This window comes from Paroedura picta, chromosome 1, assembly GCF_049243985.1.
Source record: "Paroedura picta isolate Pp20150507F chromosome 1, Ppicta_v3.0, whole genome shotgun sequence".
Classification (NCBI taxonomy): Eukaryota; Metazoa; Chordata; class Lepidosauria; order Squamata; family Gekkonidae; genus Paroedura; species Paroedura picta.
The window spans coordinates 7395994-7422510 of record NC_135369.1 but is presented as its reverse complement, the minus strand read 5'-3'; positions in this window follow the sequence as shown (position 1 = coordinate 7422510).

Below are 26517 nucleotides of genomic sequence, written 5' to 3'. Positions count from 1 at the left end.
GTCCCATTGTATATGGCACTGGTCAGATCATACCTGGAGTACTGTGTGCAGTTCTGGAGGCCTCACTTCAAGAAGGACGTAGATAAAATTGAAAGGGTACAGAGGAGAGCAACGAGGACGATCTGGGGCCAAGGGACCAAGCCCTATGAAGATAGGTTGAGGGACTTGGGAATGTTCAGCCTGGAGAAAGGGAGGTTGAGAGGGGACATGATAGCCCTCTTTAAGTATTTGAAAGGTTGTCACTTGGAGGAGGGCAGGATGCTGTTTCTGTTGGCTGCAGAGGAGAGGACACGCAGTAATGGGTTTAAACTTCAAGTACAACGGTATAGGCTAAATATCAGGAAAAAAATGTTCACAGTCAGAGTAGTTCAGCAGTGGAATAGGCTGCCTAAGGAGGTGGTGAGCTCCCCCTCACTGGCAGTCTTCAAGCAAAGGTTGGATACACACTTTTCTTGCATACTTTAGGATGCTTTGGGCTGATCCTGCGTTGAGCAGGGGGTTGGACTAGATGGCCTCTATAGCCCCTTCCCACTCTATGATTCTATGATTCTATGATTCTATGAAGGGGCTCTTTGTTTAGTCTTACAGTACTTAATTGACAAGTATGTGCATTCTGGTAAGCAATCAGTTTTTGCGGCCTTTGTTGACTTTGTTGTCTGCATTCGATTCAATATCTAGAGATCTTCTATGGTCAAAATAATCCAACTCAACAATTAATAAACGGCTTTTGCTATTACTTTATAAACTTCACAAAAATACAAGTCTTCGTGTCAGATTCAGCCCAGAGGGTCATTTAACCAATCTGATCCCTTCACAAAAAGTTGTAAGATAGGACTGTATTCTGGCTCCTTTTTAGATTTAATATCTATATTGATGCATTAATCAAACGTCTAAAGAATTCAGACATTCATGCCCCTAAACTTGCAGACAAAAGGTAACCCATACTTATGTATGCTGATGATGCAGTAATTCTCTCAGAGACCAGAATAGGCCTGAAAAGGGCCTTGGAAGTTTTGGCTTTGCATTGCCAGGAGGAGCACCTAGTTATCAATTATACCAAAATAAAAATTATGTGCTTTAACAACAGGGCAATTTTTTTTACTTGGCATATTGACCAACATCGTATTGACCATGTTAAATACTTCAAATATCTTGGTGTGATCTTCCAATATAATGGAAAGCAAACTGCTCATATTCACTCAGTAGCTAACGCTGCTCAGAACAGCGCAGCGGCTATCTTAAGATTCTATTGAATTAATGGAGTTGGCTTCATTCCTGCTGTAATCAAACTGTTTTCAGCCAAATCGCTGGCTCAACTTATATATAGTGCCCAATTAGGCCCTTACTCCAATTTTGCTCCCTTAGAGTAAATTCAAGCAGGTTTCCTAAGAGCCCTCTTTAATGTTCCAAGGTGTACAGCTAATGTAGTTCTCCGGCAGGAGGCAGGGTTGACAAAAGTAGAGACCAGGGCGTGGATAACAATAATTAACTATTGGCTAAAAATTCATCTTCAATCTGTAGGCCTTATTCCTTCTTTCTTGTCAATTAACCCACAACCCACCTGGTGTAAAGAAATAATTAACAAACTTCTTAAAATTGGTTTAGCACCTGATCATCTATTAGAAATGGGACACAGGCAAGCAAAACATCTGGTCCATCAATGACTTATGGAAATTGAGCAGCAAAATAGCTGTGCACATGCCTAACTTGAGCATCTCTCCTTCCCACCCCCTTCAGGCCTACTCCGAAGCCCATGTAGGTTACTAAAGTCCTGGGAGGGATTTTCTAATGCACCATATCTAACACACATCACCTTTACTAAATTTCGATGGGCTTTTTTGAGGGCCCGGTTCAATGCATTTCCATCAGCACTGCTAAGTGGAAGACTGCCGAGTGTGCCTATAGAAGACCGATTATGCCCTTGCAATTCAGGTGTAATTGAATCGATTGAATCATAGAATCATAGAATCATAGAGTTGGAAGGGGCCATACAGGCCATCTAGTCCAACCCCCTGCTCAAAGCAGGATCAGCCCAAAGCATCCTAAAGCATCCAAGAAAAGTGTGTATCCAATCTTTGCTTGAAGACTGCCAGCGAGGGGGGGGGGGCTTACCACCTCCTTAGGCAGCCTATTCCACTGCTGAACTACTCTGACTGTGAACATTTTTTTCCTGATATCTAGCCTATATCGTTGTACTTGAAGTTTAAACTCATTACTGCGTGTCCTCTCCTCTGCAGCCAACAGAAACAGCATCCTGCCCTCCTCCAAGTGACAACCTTTCAAATACTTAAAGAGGGCTATCATGTCCTCTCTCAACCTCCTTTTCTCCAGGCTGAACATTCCCAAGTCCCTCAACCTATCTTCATAGGGCTGGGTCCCTTGGCCCCAGATCATCCTCGTCGCTCTCCTCTGTACCCTTTCAGTTTTATCGACGTCCTTCTTGAAGTGAGGCCTCCAGAACTGCACACAGTACTCCAGGTGTGGTCTGACCAGTGCCGTATACAATGGGACTATGACATCTTGTGATTGCCCACATCATATTATACTGTGACTTTTATAAGGTTGCCAGAAGCCGTTTAATCTTGCCCTTGCTATCTAGGTTCCCTGGACTTACAGATGATCATCTAATTAACATCTTGCTTGCAGATAAAGATAATTCTGTTTCTTACATGGCGGCGAAGTTTTGCTACACTGCCAGCAGAGTGCGGAAATCTTTGGTTACTGTTGATGCTGAGTGACCTGACTGTCACAATGCCATATTAATGTTTTGTGCCTTTGTTTACTCCCTGATGCCGAGTGTCCTGTTAAAATGCTGTAACAATGTATGTGGTCTGTAGATACTTTGAAGCTGGTCCATGACCGTAATAAATAATCAAATCAATCGAAGCAACAGAATCCATAAGAAAAAGTTTGGATGCAGGCAAAAGCTTTATTAACTAAAAGAAGAGAACGTGACATCATTTCCACTGAAGCAGGGATGGCAAACATGGCTTCTTTACAAGAACCAAAGCAAATGAAGGCAGAGATAAACAAAGGAGATTGATGGAGGAAAACCTTAGTGCGCCCAGAAAGACTGTGAGACAAGATGAAAGGAGATGTCCGTAGCCTTCTAATATCAAAAGCAGAATAAGTGTAGAAAAATTAAAGGAAGCTTTGATGTGAAAATGTCAAGGTGAGAGTAGAGAGAATGCAAAGTAACTATGTCATCTTTGTGGACATAGGTTTGGAAAATTCAGTAAGCACCAAATTACTTTGATTTGAGGTAAGTAGTGCCATTTTTTCTGAAACCAAAGTCCGTGAAGTCGTGAGCCATCAGTCCGTTCAATACATTTCCAGTAGCCGTTTCATTCCCATCCGTGTGAAGCCTGGCTCAACAGGGGCACATGCACCCACAAGGGGGGCCACCAGCACAGGCCGTGTACCCTCCCACCCGCATGGGCTCGCAGGAGGCAGCCAGAATGGCCCCTGGGACGATCACGGTGCAACAGGGTGGCTGGATCCTCACTTCCGAGGGTGGGATCTGGTTGACGCAGGCGACGCTGGCCCCGCTGGTGACCCCAAGGCAACGGGCTGGTGTGGAGCACCCACAGCAGGAAGGGGGGCAGCAGGGACTGGGGCAGCAGGGCTGGGGGCAGGAGGGGACGGCGCAGGATGGAGCACAGCAGCAGGACATCTTGGAGAGGAGGAGGGAAGTCTGCAAGAACAGTATAAACAGATGGGAGACATTAATGTGGATGCTGCAGAAGAAACCAAAGAAGGTTTCAAGTATCACCATCCAACCAGGAAAGAAATCTCATTTAACAAAGAGTTTGGGATAATTGATCCAGAGAGAGAATACCAAAATGAAGAGAGGAAAACCTTCCCTTTGGCTAGAGCTAAGATTCCTTATTTAACCTCTAGGATTTTAGAGATTGAAATCATGTTATGATTTAAAAAAAAATCGGGAGCGTTTTTGGTGTAATTTATATTTGCCAATGATAATTTCAAGTCTAGTAGCAACTAAGAATCCTACGAGGTTTCAGGAGTGTAAACATTAGATGGTCCTGCTCTGGAGAAGCAGCATACCAATTTTCTCATTGCATTTCTACATCAACATCTGTCGGTTTCCCAGAGAGGCAACTATCGTATATATCCTACATAATAAGAAGGAGTTAGAAGGGACTTACCAGGAGCAGCAGAAGGGAGGCAAGCAAGAGGACCTGAGCAGAGGAGTGGAGTTGGTTCCAGGAGGCAGGAGCTTTTATACCACCTTTTGGGAGCGTGAAATGCCTGACTCATTTCTGACACTTCCAGTTGTTAAATATACATGTGCTCCAAAGGAATTTTTAAGGAGTTTAACATCACATGGCGTGTGAACATACTTTATCCTGTAGACTTCCCTCATCATTCAGTATTACAAGACTTGGTCAGAAGTTCTAGCCAAGTTTACTTTAGTCAGATCAGGAATGAACATATGACATCTCTTGGGTGACTACAATGGAAGCCAACTTGCCTGGAAGGTACAAATTTTAATATTCAGTTCTTATTCTTTGCCCACCTCTGCTGTCCATTGCCCACTTCAGCACCGAAATTGAATGGAAATTCTGGATATCCAGTCCTTACAGCCTGCAGCAGAGTTCACTCTAGTTCAGGGGCAATGACTTTCGTTAGGGATTCATTTACCAAAGATGCCCTAGATGTGTACATCCAATAACAACCTCCTTTCAAGGAGTCTGATGCCCTTGATGTCTATGCTTAGAGCAGCCTCTTTCAAATTTTTAACATTAAGAAACCCCTGAAAAATTATTCAAGCTTCTAGAATAGCTTTGTACATGTCCAACTGGGGGATCTCTCCTTCCCACCCCCTTCAGGCCCACTGCTGGCCATTTTGAGAGGAGCGTGTGGGTCAACAAGACCATATATAGTCATCTGACCTGATAAATTAACAATTAAAAACAATATATTTTAAAATTAACTCACAACTTTCCAGTGTGGTCAAGAAACCCCAGGGTTTCACAAAGACCTGATTGATAAAGCCTGGTTTAGCACCAATATTATTATGACCCACTTATCTGCTATACGTTGAACTGCAAGATGTATCTAACACCCCTTTAGGTTCTGCAGATTTTGGAAGAAATAAGTCTCTTTATTATACACCCTCAATCAATTCGGGCTCATTATTTTAGGAAGGGAAGATGGTTGTATACCTTCTTGTTGTCTGCTTATTTAAACAATGTTAAACTGCGTAGGACTTCATTTTGTTTTTGTCTTGTTTTTTTGATAAAATAATTTGTTTAATTTTGAATGTTGGCCTCTGGCAAAAATTTCTAGCAAGGTTATTTCCCTTGTATATGTAGGTTGATGAGGTTGCCTGTTAATTTTCTCAGCATGTCTCTTATAATTGCTAATTTCCCCATCTAATATTCAGGAGGCACATAATTTGGGAGAGACCAAGCTAGATCTGCATGACCTCAACCTCACACTTTAGTCTTGTGTGCTCCTTTAGTTAAACAGTGTCCAAGTGCATAGGGTTCTGTTTGCTTTTTCAATAAAACCTTTTGTTTCACGTTAATATTGGCCTCTACCTGAGTTTTCTGGCTAAGATCGTTGCCCAGTATACACAGGCAGGCAATATCAAGTGTTACACCTCTCACTTATTAAAGGTAAAGGTAAAGGTATCCCCTGTGCAAGCACCGAGTCATGTCTGACCCTTGGGGTGACGCCCTCCAGCGTTTTCATGGCAGACTCAATATGGGGTGGTTTGCCAGTGCCTTCCCCAGTCATTACTGTTTACCCCCCCAGCAAGCTGGGTACTCATTTTACCGACCTCGGAAGGATGTAAGGCTGAGTCAACCTTGAGCCGGCTGCTGGGATTGAACTCCCAGCCTCATGGGCAAAGCTTTCAGACAGATGCCTTACCACTCTGCGCCACAAGAGGATCTCACTTATTATATCTCCTATAATCACTAATATCCCCATCCAATATCGAGGAGACTAGTAATTTTTGGAAACATAATCTACTTCTGCCAAGATACCAAAACATCAAGAGGAAGAGGATCCATACCCTGCTGAATTTGGCTCAAAATGTCTATGATTCAGAGGGACCCACCCATCCCCAGACACTAGCCCATGCCTGGATCCAGCCTTCCCTACTAAGGACCTACAGCTGAGGTACCTGTCTTTTCATGCTTAAGGAAATAAGGTTACCTACAGCTTGTATACGTAGCTGGATGAGCCTGTTACTTTTCTCAGCATGTCTCTTATAACGGCTAATTTCCCCATCTAATATTCAGGAGACATAATTTGGAAGAGACCAAGCTAGATCTGCATGACCTCAACCTCATACTTTCTTCTTGTGTGCTCCTTTAGTTAAACAGGGTTCTATTTGCTTTTTCAATAATGCAGCCAGGTGGCACCTGAAGGGAGAAAACGGAGAGCTGCCCTTAGGGACAGTGATGAAGCAACATCAGGAGTCTCCGTCTGCCTCAAGATGCCCTGGCACAACTGAAGAGAAGGTGACTATACAGAAGGGAGTGCTTACAATTCCCAAACCATTGGAACATTTGAACACCTGATGCTGCGTAATGCAAATCAGACAATTGACCTGTCATGGTTGTTAATGTCTAATTGGATTTGTTCGTTTGTTCGTTTGATCCTTCCTTCCTTCCTTCCTTCCTTCCTTCCTTCCTTCCTTCCTTCCTTCCTTCCTTCCTTCCTTCCTTCCTTCCTTCCTTCCTTCCCAGTCCACTTCCAATCTCCTTCCTTCCTTCCTTCCTTCCTTCCTTCCTTCCTTCCTTCCTTCCTTCCTTCCTTCCTTCCTTCCTTCCTTCCTTCCTTCCTTCCTTCCTTCCTTCCCAGTCCACTTCCAATCTCCTTCCTTCCTTCCTTCCTTCCTTCCTTCCTTCCTTCCTTCCTTCCTTCCTTCCTTCCTTCCTTCCTTCCTTCCTTCCCCATCACTCTTGATAAACATCCCACAGTGGGTTACAATAATAATGAAAACAACCAATACATAACCATTCAAAATCCAATAGTCCATATTAAAAAATGACCCCCGGAGTGGGCAAATAAAAGAGACCCACCCCCCACCTATTCCCCATCTCTGACACATATGCATGTGCCTCAGGAGGACAAACTCTCCAAGGAAGCCAGCTTGAAGTCTCCGATGCTGGAGATTGAACCTGGAAACTGCTGATGACCACAAAGCTTTCCAAATCACGGCATCCCACAGTCTATCTCATGCCACCAAGTTTCTCAGGTTCCCACCATGTCTACGTTCTCCTGTGGCTCTGAGCATTGTAGCTCCCTCATTTCTCTCTAGCCTGATTGGGCTGACTTGCCTTTAAGACAGGGGTAGTCAAACTGCGGCCCTCCAGATGTCCATGGACTACAATTCCCGTGAGCCCCTGCCAGCGAATGCTGGCAGGGGCTCCTGGGAATTGTAGTCCATGGACATCTGGAGGGCCGCAGTTTGACTACCCCTGCTCTAAGAGTTGGAAGGACAACTGTTACTCTTCCAAAGGGAAACGGATAAGGGCAGGTGACAAAACAATTTTGTCTGGCAAGGTCCAGAAGAGGCAGGAGTAATGTTGTCATCCTAACCCATCTTGGCAAAGAGAGTGGGGTAGCCAAGGTGAGATGATCATTCCTGATCCAACTCAAGTCAGGTTGGATAGAAGTTCTGACCAAACCCTCAACGATGAGAGAAGTCGACTGGTTAAAACACGGTTACAGGTCATGTGATGTTAAACACCTCAAAAATGCCTTAGGAGCATGTGTATAGTTAACCAACAAAACACTCAGAAATGAGTCAGGCATTTAAAGCTTCCCAAAGGTGGTATAAAAGCTCTTGCCACCTGCAGAGATCACCACACCTCTGCTCAGCTTCTCTTGCTTGCTTCTCTTCCCCTCCTTCTCTTGGTAAGTCTGTTCTAAGTCCTTGTTTTTGGGATCTAGATGGTAAAAAAGCAAAACGGAAAGTCAGGAACAAAGTGGGAAATGTTCATGAATTGGAAAAGGTTTTCTTACCCATGAATGTTTGCTTCTAAGGATGAAAGGAATTTGGAGAGGTCCCGAAGCAGGGAATAGACAAGAGTTGGTGTAGAAATGTATTGAGGATTCATATCGAAATGTTTTGCGGAAATGGGTGTGTTGCTTCTCCAGAGCCTGGGACACCTGCATGAAGTTCCATTTTCAGCTCATTTGAGGGCCATCAACCCCGAGATGTGGGCTGAGAAGAATCACACCTGATCTCCAGGCATTAGAACAAACATCCCCTGGATGAAATGGGCCATTTCAAGTGGGGAATCTATACTATTATACTCTGCTGATTTCTGTCCACTCCCCTAACCCTTCCTTCTCCAGAAAGTACCATATTCTGAGTTTGAAAAGTCTATAGGTATTTGTAGAAAAGGCGGAAATACTTCTAGTCTTTTCTTACATTTCCGATGATGCCCTATTCAATTCTGGCATGGCAGTTTTGATAACTGTAGCTAGTCACTCAAGGTTTGCTCCGAAGATCTGCTCATCCTGTAGAACCAGACTTTGCTAACTGAAATGGCAACAGGCTATGACCAAAAGTTAGCCATCACCTTTATAACTCAGAATCAGAGGATAATGCGAGTTCTAAGGGGAGTTTAAGGGATATGTTGTACTTTGGTTTCGTATTGTAAGCTGCTGTTGGTGGTGGATAAATCAAAGTCTAACTAAACAACAAAATACATAAATGACAAACAGTTATCTGATGAAGGGCGCTAGGACCATCAAATGTTCATAATCTCCAAGCCTCCTTGGATTTTGAGGTGCTGCTGGACTTGGATGTATCTTTTAGAAGTGCTAATCTCCCCCCCAAAAAATCCCAAAATTTTTACAAAAATCAATTATGAAATACTTTTTATCACATTTGCATTTTCCAACCTCTACCTACCCTAACTTTAAAATGTTAAGTTAAATCTATTAGCTCAGGATGCAACAAAGGGAAGGAGCTCTCTCTCTTTTTCTCTCGCCCACTTGCTTGGTTACCCCAATGTCTTACTGGGACAAGTGGAAATAATTCCCTGGGAGACTGGTAATACTGGGAACCTTGCTCAACTTGTTCTTCATCATTAATCTTGACATTCCCCACCCTTTTATTATCTCCTTCCAGACTCTCCCCTCCACCTCTCCAAGATGTCCTGCTGCTGTGCTCCATCCTGCGCCGTCCCGTCCTGCCCCCAGCCCTGCTGCCCCAGTCCCTGCTGCCCCCCTTCCTGCTGTGGGGGCCCCACACCAGCCCGTTGCCTGGGCATCGCCCGTGGGGCCAGCGTCGGCTGCGTCACCCAGATCCCACCCTCGGAAGTGACGATCAAGCCCCCTCCTTGCATCATGGTGGTCCCAGGGGCCATTCTGGCTGCCTCCTGTGATCCCATGCGTGTGGGGGGGTACACGGCCTGTGGCGGCTGCCCCCCTTGTGGCTGCATGTGTCCCTGTTGAGCCCGGCTTCACACGGATGGGAATGAAACGGCTACCTGGAAAGTATGGAACGGATTAACGGCCGATGACTTCATGGACTTGGGTTTCAGAAAGGAGGGCCCTACCTGGATCAAATCAATATCAGCTGGGGCATAACAAATTTCCAAAAGCCCATGACTACAGACACTTTGCATTCTCTTTCCACTCACTTTGAACATCTCCCCCTCTCTAAGCTTCATTTTAGGCAAGATATTACAGCTAAAGCTCACTTACTTTGGACACATCATGCATTCAAACTCGCTAGAAAAACCATTAATGTTCGGCATGGTCAGCGGCAAAAGGAAACGTGGTCGCCAAAGGATCCGCTGGCTTGACACGATCAAAGTCGACACAGAACAAGTCCACTAACAAAAAGAAGCAGACATTGACACAGACATGTGGTGGAAACTTTCCTATAGAGTTGCCGAGGGTCGGACACGACTGAACAGATCAAGCTTCATTTCATTTTCCTTAACATATGATGATTTTGGGGAGAATCTGAGCCTCTTTTCTCTCTGTATCTTCTTCCCTCATCAATCAGCCTTCTTATCTCTATATTCATTTGTTTCATAGCCTTTCTTTGATCCCAGCTAAACGAGCAGTGGGAAAACCACGGTTGGTCATCCCTTCAACTGCTTGGCTGGGAATGATGTCAAACCCCCCCCCCCTTCCTTCCTTTTGGCAATAAAGCTTCAGTCTGCATCGAAATTTGTCTTATGGCTTCATTTACATATTTTATATGCATTCTGAACTTAGAAGAAGGCCCTATGAAGGCCAAAATGCATCGGTCTATTAGCTTGCATAGTGTATAGTGCATACCACACTGCTTTGCAACAGCCTAAGGGCTGGATATATGTCTTTAATTCCTAAAGTTTTTTTTCTTAAATTGTGCACAATAAAAGTCATATAATATAAACAATAATACAGACATTCAACCTTTGGCTCCAGTTCTAGACCACCCCCCTTGGTTTTTGGCTGGTAAGGGCTGTCCAGAGGCCACAGTCAAGGTGGGACACACATGCACCCCTCCACCCGAATCTTAGCCTGCAAGTCTTTACTATTGTCTCTACTATCAAGTTGGTCTGTCTGTTTACACCAAAAATTCCATCTGTTGTTTGTAAGGGATTCCTCTACCCTTGTCTCATCTATCATTGATCAATGGGAAGCCCACTGTTACAAGAAAAGATTTTTCAGTTATGTGAGGAGCAAACATAAAGTAAAGGAGGTAATAGGCCCACTGTTGGGTGCGGATAGACAAACTCTAACGGAAGATGCAGAGAAAGCAGAAATGCTTAGTGCCTATTTTACATCTGTTTTTTCCCACAGGTCAAAGGGTGTAGGCACATCTAGAGATGGCAGTAGCCAAGAGATAGTGTCTGGGTGGCAGGTTGACATGGACAGAGAGGTTGTCGAGAGGCATTTAGCTGCACTGGATGAGTTCAAATCCCCTGGTCCGGATGAATTGCACCTGAGAGTACTCAAAGAACTTTCCAGAGAACTTGCACAACCCTTGTCCATCATCTTTGCGACCTCTTTAAGGACTGGAGATGTCCCGGAGGAGGGGAAGAGATCAAACGCTATTCCAATCTTCAAAAAAGGGAGGAAGGATGACCCGGGAAACTACAGACCAGTGAGTCTGACCTCTGTTGTGGGGAAGTTAATGGAGCAGATATTAAAGGGAGCGATCTGCAAACATCTGGAGGAGAATTTGGTGATCCAAGGAAGTCAGCATGGATTTGTCTCCAACAGGTCCTGCCAGACCAACCTGGGTTCCTTTTTTGATCAAGTAACAGGTTTGCTGGATCATGGAAATTCGGTTGATGTCGTTTACTTGGATTTTAGTAAAGCTTTTGACAAGGTTCCCCATGATGTTCTGAGGGATACGTTGAAGGACTGCAATCTGGATTTTCAGATAGTTAAATGGATAGGGAATTGGTTAGAGAACTGCACTCAAAGAGTTGTTGTCAATGGTGTTTCATCAGACTGAAGGGAGGGGAATAGTGGGGTACCTCAGCGGGGTATACATATTCCTTTTACAGAATGAACCAATTTCTTTACTTAAGTGGAATAGTGTCTGCACCATTATTCTAATGATAGCTTTTAAAGCTGGTAGTTAAAAAAACTTGATCCAGACAAAATATTGTTGGATTGCTATGGGAAGGAATATATCTGCATACTCAGAAGAAGATAGAGAAAGAATTTTAGGCTATTCTACATCCTTACATAGCAATAATTGGGGAACTTCTTTGAACTAATATTCCTGTATAATATACTTATGACTCTGCCCATTTAAGTAAATCCAATGGCTCTTTTAGTGTTTTTAGACCATGTCCCATTAACTGTATACAATGTATTGATGTGGGACACATCTTTTGCTGTGCCTCATAAAACAGAAATGTAGACAGATGTGATGTCTGTAGTTCTACCACAAAACATGGCAGAAGGCCCCAACAATGGTTGCCTGGCCCCTGGGGCACAGGCAGATGGGTGACCTGTGGGGGCTGAGGCAGTGGCTGCCACAACCCCAAGGCCTTCACAGCAGCCACGCTGACCCTGGAACGTAGGTAGCTTCCACATGAACCACAGGGGCTCAGGCAGAAGCAGAAGACCAGATAGGCAGGATGGGTGAGGAGGGATGTGTGTTTCCTTGGGAGAGAGGCAAGTTGGGAAATCAGCCGGTAAAGGGGAAAACAGGAGGGGGAAAGGGAGGGAGTCTGTGTGTGTTTGTGTGAGAGGGACAGGGAGAAAGCAAGTAGGAGGTTGGGGAACGAAGAGGGAAAGGGGGAACGGGGGGAGGGAAAGGTGTCTCTGTATATCTGTGTGTCTCTGTGTTTACAAGAAAGGGAAGGAACCAAGGAGGAAGTTGGGAAACCAACAGGTAGATGGGGAAGGGCCGGGAGTCTGTGTACGTGTTTGTATGTGTGTTTTTGAGGGCGGGAGGGTACCATGACCAGGTAGCTCCAGAGCAGGTATGTGTCCCATATACCCTCTGAGAATCAGACTGTCAGGACATTGTTTTTCTATGACGGTTTCAACAGTATAATCAGAGGGTTTAGCTCTGGTTTTCTTAATGTCAAGATGATTTCCATAGTAGCCATAGGAGAAAAAGAGTTGGTTGTACAGCCCACATTTCATTATCCAAGGGAGGTCCAAAAAGGTTTAAATCACCTGCCCTTCCTCTCCCAACAGCAGACACTCTGTGAGTCACGTAGGGCTGAGAGACCGCTGAGATAAACTGTTCTGTGAGAACTGCTCTAACAGGACTGTGACCAGCCCAAAGTCACCAAACTGTCTCCATGTGGAGGAGTGAGGAATCAAACCTGGCTTGCCAAATTAGAAGCCACCACGCTCAACCACTACACCAATCTGTTACTAAGAGCTCAGATTGCTGGGAAAGTTAGTTTCACTGTAAAATGGAACGAAAATATACAAACCATTCGTACTTGATCACTTGACCCATTCTTGTTAGGTGCGAAGTCGTGTCTGACCCATCGCGACCCCATGGACAATGATCCTCCAGGCCTTCCTGTCCTCTACCATTCCCCGGAGTCCATTTAAGTTTGCATCTACTGCTTCAGTGACTCCATCCAGCCACCTCATTCTCTGTCGTCCCCTTCTTCTTTTGTCCTCGATCGCTCCCAGCATTAGGCTCTTCTCCAGGGAGTCCTTCCTTCTCATGAGGTGGCCAAAGTATTGGAGTTTCATCTTCAGGATCTGGCCTTCTAAGGAGCAGGCAGGGCTGATCTCCTCTAGGACTGACCGGTTTGTTCGCCTTGCAGTCCAAGGGACTCGCAAGAGTCTTCTCCATCACCAGAGTTCCAAAGCCTCAATTCTTTGACGCTCGGCCTTCCTTATGGTCCAACTTTCGCAGCCATACATTGCAACTGGGAAGACCATAGCCTTGACTAGACACACTTTTGTTGGCAGGGTGATATCTCTGCTTTTTAGCATGCTGTCTAGATTTGCCATAGCTTTCCTCCCCAGGGCCAATTCTGCATGATGGATAAGCTTATGAATACTCACTAAATACATCATTGTTTTTCTGATCTCTGCAGAGAAGAGTGAATTTACTCTGCAAGACTGATTCATTTCTCTCCTGCCTTCCTGAGATGCACTGTTAATCATGCACAGAAGCTCCTTAGTTATGCAGATTAGTGACTGCATTAGAGAACAAACCGGAGTTAGCAGAACTACAGGGGGCAGGGCTAGGAATTGTTTCACGCAGACAGCATTGCAATGTCGTTTTTCAACGGACTATATTCAATGCAGAATGATTGCAATATAATAAAGCAGTCTAAACTGGTTGGTTTTTAAAACTGTTTTATTTGGCTCTGTGCAGAATACCTCCAGGAGCAAGCGTCTTTTACTTTCTTTGCCGCAGTCCCCATCTGCAGTGATATTGGAGCCCAGGAAAATAAAATCTGTCACTATCTCCATTTCTTCCCCATCTATTTGCCAGGAATTGAGAGGGCCAGATGCCATGTTCTTAGCTTTCTTGATGTTGAGTTTCAGGCCAGCTATTGCACTCTCCTCCTTCACCCGCATCAACAGGCTCTTTAGTTCCTCTTCACTTTCTGCCATTAGAGTGGTATCATCTGCATATCTGAGGGTGTTGATATTTCTCCCTGCAATCTTGATCCCAATTTGTGACTCATTACCTATCAAACTCATTACCTTTCAAAGGTAAATTGACCCATTACCTTTCAAAAAGCAGACATAGTATGCCTTGTTTTATGTCTCCATGTGGAGGAGCGAGGAATCAAACCTGGCTTGCCAAATTAGAAGCCGCCACGCTCAACCGCTACACCAATCTGTTACTAAGAGCTCAGATTGCTGGGAAAGTTAGTTTCACTGCAAAATGGACTGAAAAGATACAAACCCTTCATACATGATCACTTGACCCATTACCTTTCAAAAACAGACATATTATGCCTTGTTTTCTTGTAGTCAGTTGTCACTGCGAAAAGATTCACAAAGGTTTAGGCTGTAACCAGTGTGAGTTGGATATCAGGCAGCAGAACGTGATTCTCAGTTTTGGAGGACACAGGCAACTAAAGCTATTCAATGCAGACTCATTTGCTTTAAAACTTGAGATTCCTGGCTGCCTACAAAGGTTCCTTTAGGCAATCTGGGATCCAAAAACCCAGTTTGGATTTGCAATCTATTCCAGCATGTTCTCCCACAGTGCGGTGACCCCTCCCCAGTTTTCAAGTGCTTAGAAATCAGAAGCATCGGAATCCAGAAGAAAAAGTTTAGATACAGTCAGAAGCTTTATTAACAGAAAGAAGGGAAGGTGACATCATTTCCACTGTAAAAGTTTCAGGGATGACAAACATGGCTTCTTTACAAGACCCAGGGGTTTTCCACTGCCCATTTGGCTGAGATAATTAAAAGGCTACAAAGCAAATGAAGGCAGAGATAAATGAAGGAGATTTTTAATAGAGGAAAATCTTTGTGAGCCCTGAAAGACTGTGAGACAAGAAGAAAGGAGATGTCCGTAGCCTTCTACTCTTGAAAGCAGAATAAGTAAAGGAAAATTAAAGGAAGCTTAGAGGGGAAATATCAAGGTGAGAGTGCAGAGAATGCATGTTTGTGGACATGGGTTTGGAAAATTCAGTAAGCACCAAATGATTTCAAGTAAGCAGTGTCGTTCTTTCTGTGAAGTCGTCAGCCGTTAATCCGTTCCATACTTTCCAGGTAGCCATTTCATTCCCGTCCTCGTGAAGCCTGGCTCAACAGGGACACATGCACCCACAAGGGGGGCAGCCTCCACAGGCCGTGTACCCTCCCACCCGCATGGGCTCACAGGAGGCAGCCAGAATGGCCCCTGGGACCACCATACAGCAAGGAGGGGGCTTGATCGTCACTTCCGAGGGTGGGATCTGGGTGACGCAGCTAACACTGGCCCCACGGGTGATGCCGAGGCAACGGGCTGGTGTGGGGCCCCCACAGCAGGAAGGGGGGCAGCAGGGACTGGGGCAGCAGGGCTGGGGGCAGGACGGGACGGCGCAGGACGGAGCACAGCAGCAGGACATCTTGGAGAGGAGGAGGGGAGTCTGGAAGAACAATAGGAAAGGATGGGAGACATTAATGCAGATGCCGAAGAAGAAGCAAACAAGGTTCCAAGAGTCATCAGGTGCCCCAGGAGTTAATCCAATTGTACTTTGTAAGGGAGAGAGAGAGAGAGAGAGCGCATTTCTGTGCAAGGAGACATGCTCATTTGGTTTTGGGGCTAACCCCACTTCCAGATGACGTTGGTGTTCTCACAGCCCTGGCCCAGTCATGGCCTGATTCAGCCCCTGTTTTGCCCCATGGCAAGGGAACACCAGTATTTCCATGATCCCTTTGTCACCCCGGGTGCCAATGAAGCTCAGGTTAAGGCAGGTCTATGTAGACGTGGAAGAGTCAGGCCTTCCAGGCTGGTCACCTCCCCTGCCTATGGTGTCCTGGAAGGGACAGAAGATGCCCCAGTCAGATTTAAGGTGCTTCACAGCTCTGTAGAGCCTAATGGGTCATTGTCCCAGCTCCTACAAAGGTGAGATTGCATTCAAGTGCAATCACGCCCCCATCAAAGTTTCTTCCAAACTCCACTGCTGCGGCAGAGCATTGCAGACCCTTTCCGCCCAGGTAGCATATGCACATGCGGAAATCTGGAGTGGAATATCCCTGCTGGGGGAATTTTCCTTTGTCCAAACACGGGAAATGTGTCGTGGTTCGGTCCTTGGTGGCTTGGGAACCAGACCGAACCCCGCCATCAGAGGCGCCCGCGATCACGGAGGTAGGGCATGGTGATCACAGGCAAGCCGGCAGCTGGGCGCCCCACCCGATCGTTGAGGTGGCAATGGCCGCTAAAGAACCTCAATGTCCCCCTCCACCTTTTGACAAGGGCCCGGAGATGGCCCTTTGTTCCAGGAAAATGGGCCATCGGGAACCCCGGAAAACCTCGCATATGTGCATGAGTCATGATTGTATCAGCATGTTCCCTCCGGAAGTACTGGGTGGGGCAATACAGCCAAAGGAGGTGGGTTTTGTATAAAAGAGAGCTTCCACCTGGAGTTCGGTGGAAGCTCTTACTCCATACCAGCGGACTCCACGTTGCTGAAATAAAGCTTGTTCCTGTTGTATCGTCCACCCGGCCTGGCGTGACGTTTTCTTCAAGGGGCACCCTGTTTTTTCAGTTAGCAAGCGGGTTCCCGACATCGTAAGAGCTTCCCCCCGAACTCCAGGGTCGGCATCGCATCCGAGCGCTTATCGGGACGGATCCAGAGATGGCGTTTTCAAGCAACGAGGCGGTCTCGACCCCCACGAACCCCGGGAACATGGGTTTAATGTCCCCGGGAGATTTCCTCCGAAAATCGGGGGGCCAGGAGCAGCTGTCCGGGACCCCGAGACCCTCGGCAGCGGCGGCCAAGGGAAGGCGCCGGGCCATGGGGTTCCCAAGCACGGCGGGGAGCGCGCCGAGGTCTGGGGGGTTGGCCCCAACCTGGGACACCCAGCTGAGGCAGGCGCTTCGCCCGGTAAGACCTGAGGAATCCCTAGAGGACCTGCGGCGGGCCATGGCGGACTTGGCCAGGCGCTTGCAGGCAGCTGAAGCCCGTGAGCAAGCTCGGGCCGGGCCCGGAGGGACTGGTAATACAATGGCGGAGGGGATCGCGTCGAGTGAGGACGCCTCCAGCGACGAGGACGAGCCCGGCACTGGTGAGCGGGCCCCGGACCCCGACCCGGAGCAGTTTTCAGTCCCGAGTAGGCGAGACGGCCAGCGGAGAGGCGAGACAGCAGAGGATCTCGGGGGAGCAGGTGAGCCGACGGGGCGGCGAGAGCCGGACCAACGCAGGAGCGACGTGCAAGGCAGGGAGCGGCACGGCGTCGTTGGGCAAGTTGGTAGCCGGTGGAGCGGAGCAGGACGAGACGGCGGACGCCGAGAATCCCGGATCCGGAGGGGGTCGGACTACTCTCCAAAACGTTCCCCCCCAGAGCTTAAGGCGCGTTTCGACGGGACGCCGGACGACCTCCCGCAGTTCCTCCTCCACGCGCTGACGCATGCCCGGAGATATGGAGACCGGTATGAGGACTCCGAGGACTTGGTCTGGGGGGTGGCCTCGTGTCTCCAGGGCAAGGCGGGTCAGTGGTACCTGGGGTTGGCCGAGCGCGGCGACCCGGCAACTCAGGACCTGCAGGACTTCGTGGTCGCGCTCCGCCGACGATTCCAGGACCCCCAGGCTGAGGACAAGGCAAAGAGTCGGATCAAGGGACTTCGACAGGGTACTAGGGGGGTTATGGACTATATAGACATTTTCCGGAGGGAAGCAGGCAAGGTGTTCTCCTGGAACGAGGAGACCCAAATCGAGTACTTCCGGGAGGGCCTTAACCCGAAGCTCAGGGAATGGGCCGTGATCAAGGGGACGGAAGAAGATCTGTCTACACTGGAGGGGTGGTGTTTCGTGGTCGCCAAGCTGGAAGCCAGCCTGGGTTGGGCCGCCGCACCCCCCCGGGAGGCCAAAGGCGGGTCAGCCGAGGCGCCAAGACCGGGCCCCGACAACTCTCGCCCCAAACGACCCCCGAACCCCGAGCGGGAAAGGAGACGCCGGGAAGGACTGTGCCTGAAATGCGGGGGGTCAGGACATTTCGCAGCAGCGTGCCAACGGCAAGGGGGGGAGGACCGCGGGCTCTCCCAGGGGGGAGGTGCGACACGCCCCCAGCAGGCACGCCGGGCGGAGGACCTCCGCAACGAACCGGGAAGCGTCCAGGCGACGGGAAACGGACAGGACCTGCTGTAGACGGCGCCGGGCAGCAGGTCCCGCGGTGCGAGGGAAAACCCCTACAGCATGAGGCGCGACCTCCGAACGTGGTAATTTTAGAGCTCCGGAACCCGGAGAACGGACTAAGTTGGGTGGGGGAGGCTCTTTTGGACTCTGGATGCGACCACAGCATGGTCCACCCCCAGATAGCCCGGGCTTTGGGGCTACCGAAGCGCATTCGGAAGGTTCCCCTGGTTTTCGTCCAGATGGACGGCAGCCCGATTCAGGGGGGACCTTTCGGGGAGGAGGTGGGTCCTATTGCCATCCACATAGGGGACCACCAAGAGCTGCGGTGGCTGATCCAGGTCCCCGTAGCGGGATATCGGGCGGTGTTGGGCCTGGATTGGCTGAAGGAACACAACCCCGTGGTGGACTGGCGGGCGGGGACCCTGAAGTTCGACTTGACGGTGGGTGCACGGCATCGGGTCCCCCGCGAGAATTCCAGCCACAAGAGGACGGCGGCGCGTCCCAGGGGAGCGGCGGCGGCGCAGCAGGAGAAACCAGAGCCCGAGGTCCCGCCAGAGTACCGAGACCTCGCAGCCGTTTTCAGCGAGCAGGAAGCGGACGAGCTACCCCCACACCGCCGCACGGACTGCGCTATCAACATCCCAGAGGGGGCGGTACTGCCCAAAGGGCGCATCTACAAAATGAGTGAGGGTGAGCTCAAGGACCTCCGGGAGTTTTTGGAAAAAAATCTGGCCCGAGGTTTCATCCGGCCCGCTTCCAGTCCCATGGGAGCTCCAGTCTTGTTCGTCCGGAAAAAGGATGGGTCCCGACGGCTGTGCCAGGACTACCGGGGCCTCAACGCCATCGCAGCGGGGAACGCTTACCCCCTCCCGCTGATCCCGGATTTGCTGGCCCGGCTGGGCAAAGGGACTCTGTTCACTAAGCTGGACCTAAGGGAGGCGTACTACCGGGTACGCATCCGGGAGGGGGATGAGTGGAAAACGGCGTTTAACTGTCAATTGGGACAATTCGAATTTAAAGTGATGCCGTTCGGTTTAAGCGGGGCACCTGGGGTTTTCATGAGTCTCATTAATGAGGTGTTGCAGGACCTTCTGTTTCAGGGGGTGGTTGTTTATTTGGATGACGTCCTGATCTACAGCCAAGATCCCCAAGAGCACGTGACCCTGGTGAGGGGGGTGTTAAAGCGCCTGCTGGCAAACCACCTATACGTGAAGCTGGCTAAGTGCGAATTCCACCGTCCCTCCCTGGACTATTTGGGCTACCGCATCTCAGCCCAGGGCATAGCTATGGACCCCGAGAAGGTGCAGGCGGTGCTGGACTGGGAAAGGCCCCGCACCCGGAAACAGCTACAAAGCTTCCTGGGGTTTGCTAATTTTTTTAGAGGCTTCATCCCCAGATACTCCTCCGTAGTGGCTCCCCTCACGGACTTGCTAGGTACCAAGGGGAGAGGTCCTCGCGCCACGCGGCCCAGCGCAGCGCTCGGCTGGAATGAGAAATCGGAGGCAGCGTTCCTGGCCCTCAAGCAAGCTTTCGCGTCTGAGCCCACGCTACTGCACGTCGACCCAACCCAGCTGATGGTGGTACAAGTCGACGCCAGCGACGCAGCAGCCGGGGCGGTTCTCCTGCAGCGAGACCAGGCGGGACAGCTGAGGCCGGCGGCCTACCTCTCACGAAAATTCGCCGAAACGGAGCGGAACTGGTCTACCTGGGAGAAGGAGGCGTTTGCGATTAAGTTCGCCCTCACCGAATGGCGGCATTGGCTGGAGGAAACAGAGGAGCCGTTCGAGGTCTGGACAGATCACAAGAATCTGGAGGCGCTCCGGCAACCGCGATCCCTGAACGCCAAGCAGATGAGGTGGGCGGAGTTCTTTTCGCGGTACAATTTCAAGCTGGGTCACATCCCCGGCAAAGAGAATTTCCTCGCGGACGCCCTCTCCCGGCTGCCGCATCATGGGGAGGGGTACGCTCCCTGCACCAGGTCTGTGTTCGGTGAGGAGCAGCTGGGACGGGGGGTCGTCACTAGGCGTCGGGCCCGGGGGGAATGGGAGCCCGACCCGGCGACCGCCCCGCTCCGAGACCGCCTAGTGGCAGCCTACGGGACAGACGAGGAGCTGGCTGAGCTCCGGGACTCTTTGATTTTGGACTCCGGTCTCTGGCGGAGGGGGGAGGCTGTCTACGTCCCGGAAGGGCTACGACGGGAAGCCCTCAGCCTCTGCCACGATGCTAAGACCGCCGGGCACTTCGGTTTCGTAAAATCCTGGAAGTTGGCCCGGCGGCGGTTTTGGTGGCCCAGTCTGCGGCGGGACACAAAAGCTTACGTCAGTGGTTGTCCTGTCTGCCTGACCTGCAAGCCGGGGGTTGGCAAGCCGAAAGGGCTGCTGCACCCGCTCGAGGTCCCGACCCGGCCGTGGTCAGTGATCTCCATGGACTTTATAACAGACTTGCCTCCCAGCAAGGGGAAAACGGTGATCTGGGTGGTGGTAGATCTATTTTCCAAACAGGCCCACTTCATTCCTTGCGCCAGTGTCCCCAGTGCTTCACAGTTGGCTCGGATGTTCCTGGATCACGTGTTCCGACTGCACGGGCTGCCGGACAAGGTGATTTCCGATCGGGGCTCACAATTCGTGTCCCGGTTTTGGCAAGCTTTCCTGCGCCTGTTAGACATCGAGCAAGGGCTGAGCTCCGCTTACCACCCCCAGACGGACGGGCAGACCGAGCGGGTTAATCAAGTACTGGAGCAGTACTTGCGGTGTTTCGGTTCCTATCATCAAGACACCTGGGTGCCCCTGCTCCCCCTGGCCGAGTTCGCGTACAACAACGCAGACCACAGCAGCACGGAGATGTCGCCTTTTGCCGTCGTCTACGGGACAGACCTGAGACACTTCCCGGAGCTTGGAGAGGTCCCCGCCCGGGAATCGGCCGACCTTCGCGAGTGGGGGAAGCGTGCCGGGAGCTGCTGGAAGTCGCTGCAGGAGCAGCTCCACAAAGTCAAGGCAGCGCAGAAAGAGGACGCCGACCGGAAGAGACGACCAGCTGAGGAGATCCGACCGGGGGATCGAGTTTACCTTTCCACCCGGAACCTCCGGTTGAATTTGCCCAGCAAGAAGCTAGGCCCTCGGTTTTTGGGGCCTTTCGAGGTCTTGGCCCCAATCAACGAAGTTTCGGTCAAGCTCAAGCTCCCCAAGAACCTCCGGCACATCCATCCCGTCTTTCACGTGAGCCTTCTAAAAAAAACTCCGGACGGTGACGTTTGGCACCCCGTGTTTTCCCCGCCAGCGCCCGAGGTCCTGCCGGGGGGGGAGCACCACGAGGTGGCGGATATCCTGGACTCTAGACTCCACAGGGGGAAGTTGCAGTACCTCGTGGAATGGAAGGACTTCGCTTTGGGGGACCGGGAATGGGTCTGGGCAGCGGACGTCCTTGCGCCCCGACTCACTGAACGTTTCCACAAGCGGTATCCTGGCCGTCCCGGGGGGTTGGAGAATGGACCTTTGGGGGGGCAGAATGTCGTGGTTCGGTCCTTGGTGGCTTGGGAACCAGACCGAACCCCGCCATCAGAGGCGCCCGCGATCACGGAGGTAGGGCATGGTGATCACAGGCAAGCCGGCAGCTGGGCGCCCCACCCGATCGTTGAGGTGGCAATGGCCGCTAAAGAACCTCAATGTCCCCCTCCACCTTTTGACAAGGGCCCGGAGATGGCCCTTTGTTCCAGGAAAATGGGCCATCGGGAACCCCGGAAAACCTCGCATATGTGCATGAGTCATGATTGTATCAGCATGTTCCCTCCGGAAGTACTGGGTGGGGCAATACAGCCAAAGGAGGTGGGTTTTGTATAAAAGAGAGCTTCCACCTGGAGTTCGGTGGAAGCTCTTACTCCATACCAGCGGACTCCACGTTGCTGAAATAAAGCTTGTTCCTGTTGTATCGTCCACCCGGCCTGGCGTGACGTTTTCTTCAAGGGGCACCCTGTTTTTTCAGTTAGCAAGCGGGTTCCCGACAAAATGTCAGGACATGAAGCCCCACTCCAGGAAATCGGCCCCGTGCAGCCACCCCAGTGCATCATGGTACTCAGAAGTATTCAAAACTGTCATGCCAGAACTCAATTTGGCAAAGTCTAGAAGGTAAGGAAAGGATACAATTATCCTGCTTTTCCTACAATTAGGTTTAGAATTTAAATCTTCACTAGCATCTCAAACTCTGCAAATGGTCCATCCTTGAGATACAACAGATAACCACAGAGAAGGAAGGATTGGGGGAGTTGACAGAGATCATGATCAGTAGAGTATAGGCCTCAAGATCCCCACTTGAAATGGCCTATTTCATCCAGGGGGGATTATTTCTACTGTCTGGTGTGAGATCAGGCGTGATTCTTGGAGATTGTTTCCCCTTCCCCGGAGGTTCATAGCCCTCAAATGAGCTGAAATGGAATGGGTGGGACCTCCACCCTTCCTCACATTCATGCAATTGTCCAGGCTCCAGAGAGGCAGTGTACCAGTTTTCTCAAGACATTTCTCAAGACATGTCTGTATATTTCCCAGGGAACCCAGTGCAATTACTCCTTGTGTATATCCTGTACAATGAGAAGGAATTAGAACAGACTTACCAAGAGCAGGAGGAGGAGAGAAGGAAGGAAGAGAAGGTGAGCAGAGGTGTGGAGATGGTTGCAGGTGGCAAGAGCTTTTATACCACCTTTTGGGAGCGTTCAATGCCTGACTCACGTCTGAGTGTTTCGTTTGGTAAATATCCATGTGCTCCTGAGGCATTTTTGAGGAGTTTAACATCACAGTGAGTGGGAACATTTTCTGTCCTGGAGACTTCCCTCATCATTCAGTATTACGGGACTAGGTCAGAAGTTCTATCCCAGTTGGCATGAGTCAGCTCAGGGATGAATGACTTTTGCTTCTGGGCCAACTACCAAGGGGGCCAATCTCCAACTCTGCCTGGAAGGCTCACATTGTAATATTTGATATTTTTTGGTGTTTATTGCCCGGTTCAGCTCTCAAGTTGAAATGGAAATTCTGAATGGACAGTCTATTCAGGCTGCATCCGAATTCACTTAGGTCCTGGGTCAAGGTCTTTAGGAAGGGCTCCATCTCCCCAACAGGCCCTAAGGCAGGGGCAGTCAACCTGTGGTCCTCCAGAAGTTCATGGGAATTGTAGTCCATGAACATCTGGAGGACCACAGGTTGACTACCCCTGCCCTAAGGTATGTATTTGATGATCAACCGACCATCCTCTTATCACAGGGTATGATACCCATGGACTTCTGTGTTGAGAACAAATCTTATTCACACCCTCTTATCTATGTTGAAATGCAAGTTTATATCTAACACCGCATTAGGTTGTGCAAACTGTTGATAAAACAAAAACCAGTCTCTGTTCCTTTTAGCACTAATTAATTGAATCAATCGATTCCAGTATCTTAAGGATTGTATTATGTGTTAAAATGTATATTCATCTCTACTTCATATTAAGTTGCCCTCTGTCTGGATTTTCAGGCTAGTTTATTTCCCCTGTGTACTCCTCTCACTTAATAGGTCTCCTATAATCACTAATATCCCCATCCAATATTCAGGAGACTAGTCAGTTCTGGATAAGTCATCCAGTTCCGCTGAGACACCAAATGGAGTTATGTGCTCCTCACATCCAAAACGTCAAAAGGAAAAGGCTCCAGACCAAGCTCAATTTTGCTCAAAACTCCTGTGATTCTGAAGGGCCTTTCCCCAGAGTTGAGACACTTGGATATTCTTGCTTAAGTCATAAAGTCACCAAATCAGAGAGGAGACAGATCACACCAATGCATGATCTGACTCAAGTAAACTTGGAGAGAACCTCTGACCAAGTCCTGTAACACCGAATGACGAGGGAAGTCTACAGGATAGAATATGTTCACACATCGCGTGATGCTAAACACCTTAAACATGCCTTAGGAGCACATGCTCATTTAACAGACTAAACACTCAGAAATGAGTCATGCATTTGACGCTTCCCAAAGGTGGTATAAAAGCCCTTGCCACCTGGAAGGATCTCCACACCTCTGCTCAGCTTCTCCTGTTTGCTTCTTTTCTCCTCCTGCTCTTGGTAAGTCCATCCTAACTCCTTCTTCTTGTTTAGGATCTACATAGTAATGAAGCAAAAGAGAAAGCCAGGAGGCAGTTTGGAAATATTCTTCCTGTTGGAAAGGTTCAGATGCTGTCAGTCCCATTTCTCCCCCATGAAGGCTTTCATCTAAAGAAAGGAAAGAAGAAAACTCAAGTTACCAGCAGAGATTATGGAGCAGGGATAGAAGGAGGAAGGACACTTGGCTCTCTGGGATATAGACAGGCGTTGATGTAGAAATGTATTGAGGATTGATGTAGAAATGCATTGAGAAAATTGGTGTGTTGCCTCTTTGGAGCCTGAGACACCAGCGTGAAGGTGATGAATGATGGAAGTCCCTTGCATTCAGTTTTCAGCTCATATGAGGGCCATCAACCCCCAGATGTGGGCTGACAATGTCCTAGCATCACACCTGATCTCCAGGCTTTAGAACAAACATACCCTGAATGAAATGGGCCATTTCAAGTGGGGAATCTATGACATTATACTCTGCTGATTTCTGTCCACTCCCCTAACCCTTCCTTCTCTAGAAAGAACCCTGGTCTGAGTTTCAAAAGCTAGCCAAGATTTAAGTTATATAGGTAACCGTAGAAAAGGCTGAAGACTTGTTAGCTTTTCTTACCTTTTGGATGATGCCCTATTAAATTCTGGCTTGGCAGTTTTCATAACTTCAGGCAGTCACTCAAGGTTTGCTCCCAAGATCGTCTAGTCCTGTTGAAGCAACGTTTCCTATCTGAAATTGCAGCAGGCTGTGGCCAAAGATTTTCCAACATATTTATACCACAGAATGAGAGCATAATGGTAGTTTTAAGGAGAGTTTAAAGGGTATTTTGTATTCTGATTTTATATCATAAGCCGCCATGAGACAACATTGTCATGAGCGCTGGGGTATAAATCAAAGTATAACTAAACAATGAAATATCATTCATTCATTAATTCATTCATTCATTCATTCATTCATTCATTCATTCATTTATATACCGTCTTCCCATGATGCTCAGGGCATTTGATATAAAGCATAGAAAACAGCCAAATACTGGTTTCCTCACACCACACCACATCATATGTTCATAATCCCCAAACCTCCTTGGATTTTGAGGTGCTACAGGACTTGAATCTTTTAGAACTGTAAATCTCCCCCCCCCCCCGCAAAAAAAATGCCAACCTTTTTATAAATATAAATTAAGAAATATTTTAGCACATATAACAAAGAGAGGGAGCTCTCTCTCTTTTTCTCTCAACCACTTGCTTGATTACCCAAAGTCTTACTAGGTTAAATTGCGTTAACTCCTTGGTAATACTTTGAACCTTGCTCTGTTTGATTTTAGCATTCAATTTGACATTCCCCACCCTTTTATTGCCTCATTCCAGACTCCCCTCCACCTCTCCGAGATGTCCTGCTGCTGTGCTCCATCCTGCGCCGTCCCGTCCTGCCCCCAGCCCTGCTGCCCCAGTCCCTGCTGCCCCCCTTCCTGCTGTGGGGGCCCCACACCAGCCCGTTGCCTTGGGGTCACCAGCGGGGCCAGCGTCGCCTGCGTCAACCAGATCCCACCCTCGGAAGTGAGGATCCAGCCACCCTGTTGCACCGTGATCGTCCCAGGGCCAATTCTGGCTGCCTCCTGCGAGCCCATGCGGGTGGGAGGCTACACGGCCTGTGCTGGTGGCCCCCCTTGTGGGTGCATGTGTCCCTGTTGAGCTGGGCTTCACACAGATGGGAATCAAATGGCTACCCGGAAAGTACGGAACGGATTGACAGCTGACGACTTCGTGGATTTGGATGTCACAAAGAATGACACTGCCGAGTTCAGATCAGGTTCAGTTGGTGCTTAACAAAATTTTGTGAGCCCATGACCACAAATATGCAATATTTAACTGGCATATAAGAACAAACTCCTTGTCGCCGTCGCCCTCGCCGTCGCCCTCGCCCTCGCCGTCGCCCTCTTCCTCTTCCTCTTCCTCTTCCTCTTCCTCTTCCTCTTCCTCTTGAGTCCCCCCCCCTTTCATACATTTCATTTTTCTTAACTTATATTGATTTTGAGACCAGGTGGCACTGGAAACAATTCCTTCCCCACTTCCTTTTTTTCAATAAAGCTTCAGTTCAATAAAGCATCCAAATTTATCTTGTGGATTCATTCGCTTCTTATTTCTAAGAACTTGAACAGTGGGGAGAGGGTTATTGCTTGTTTGG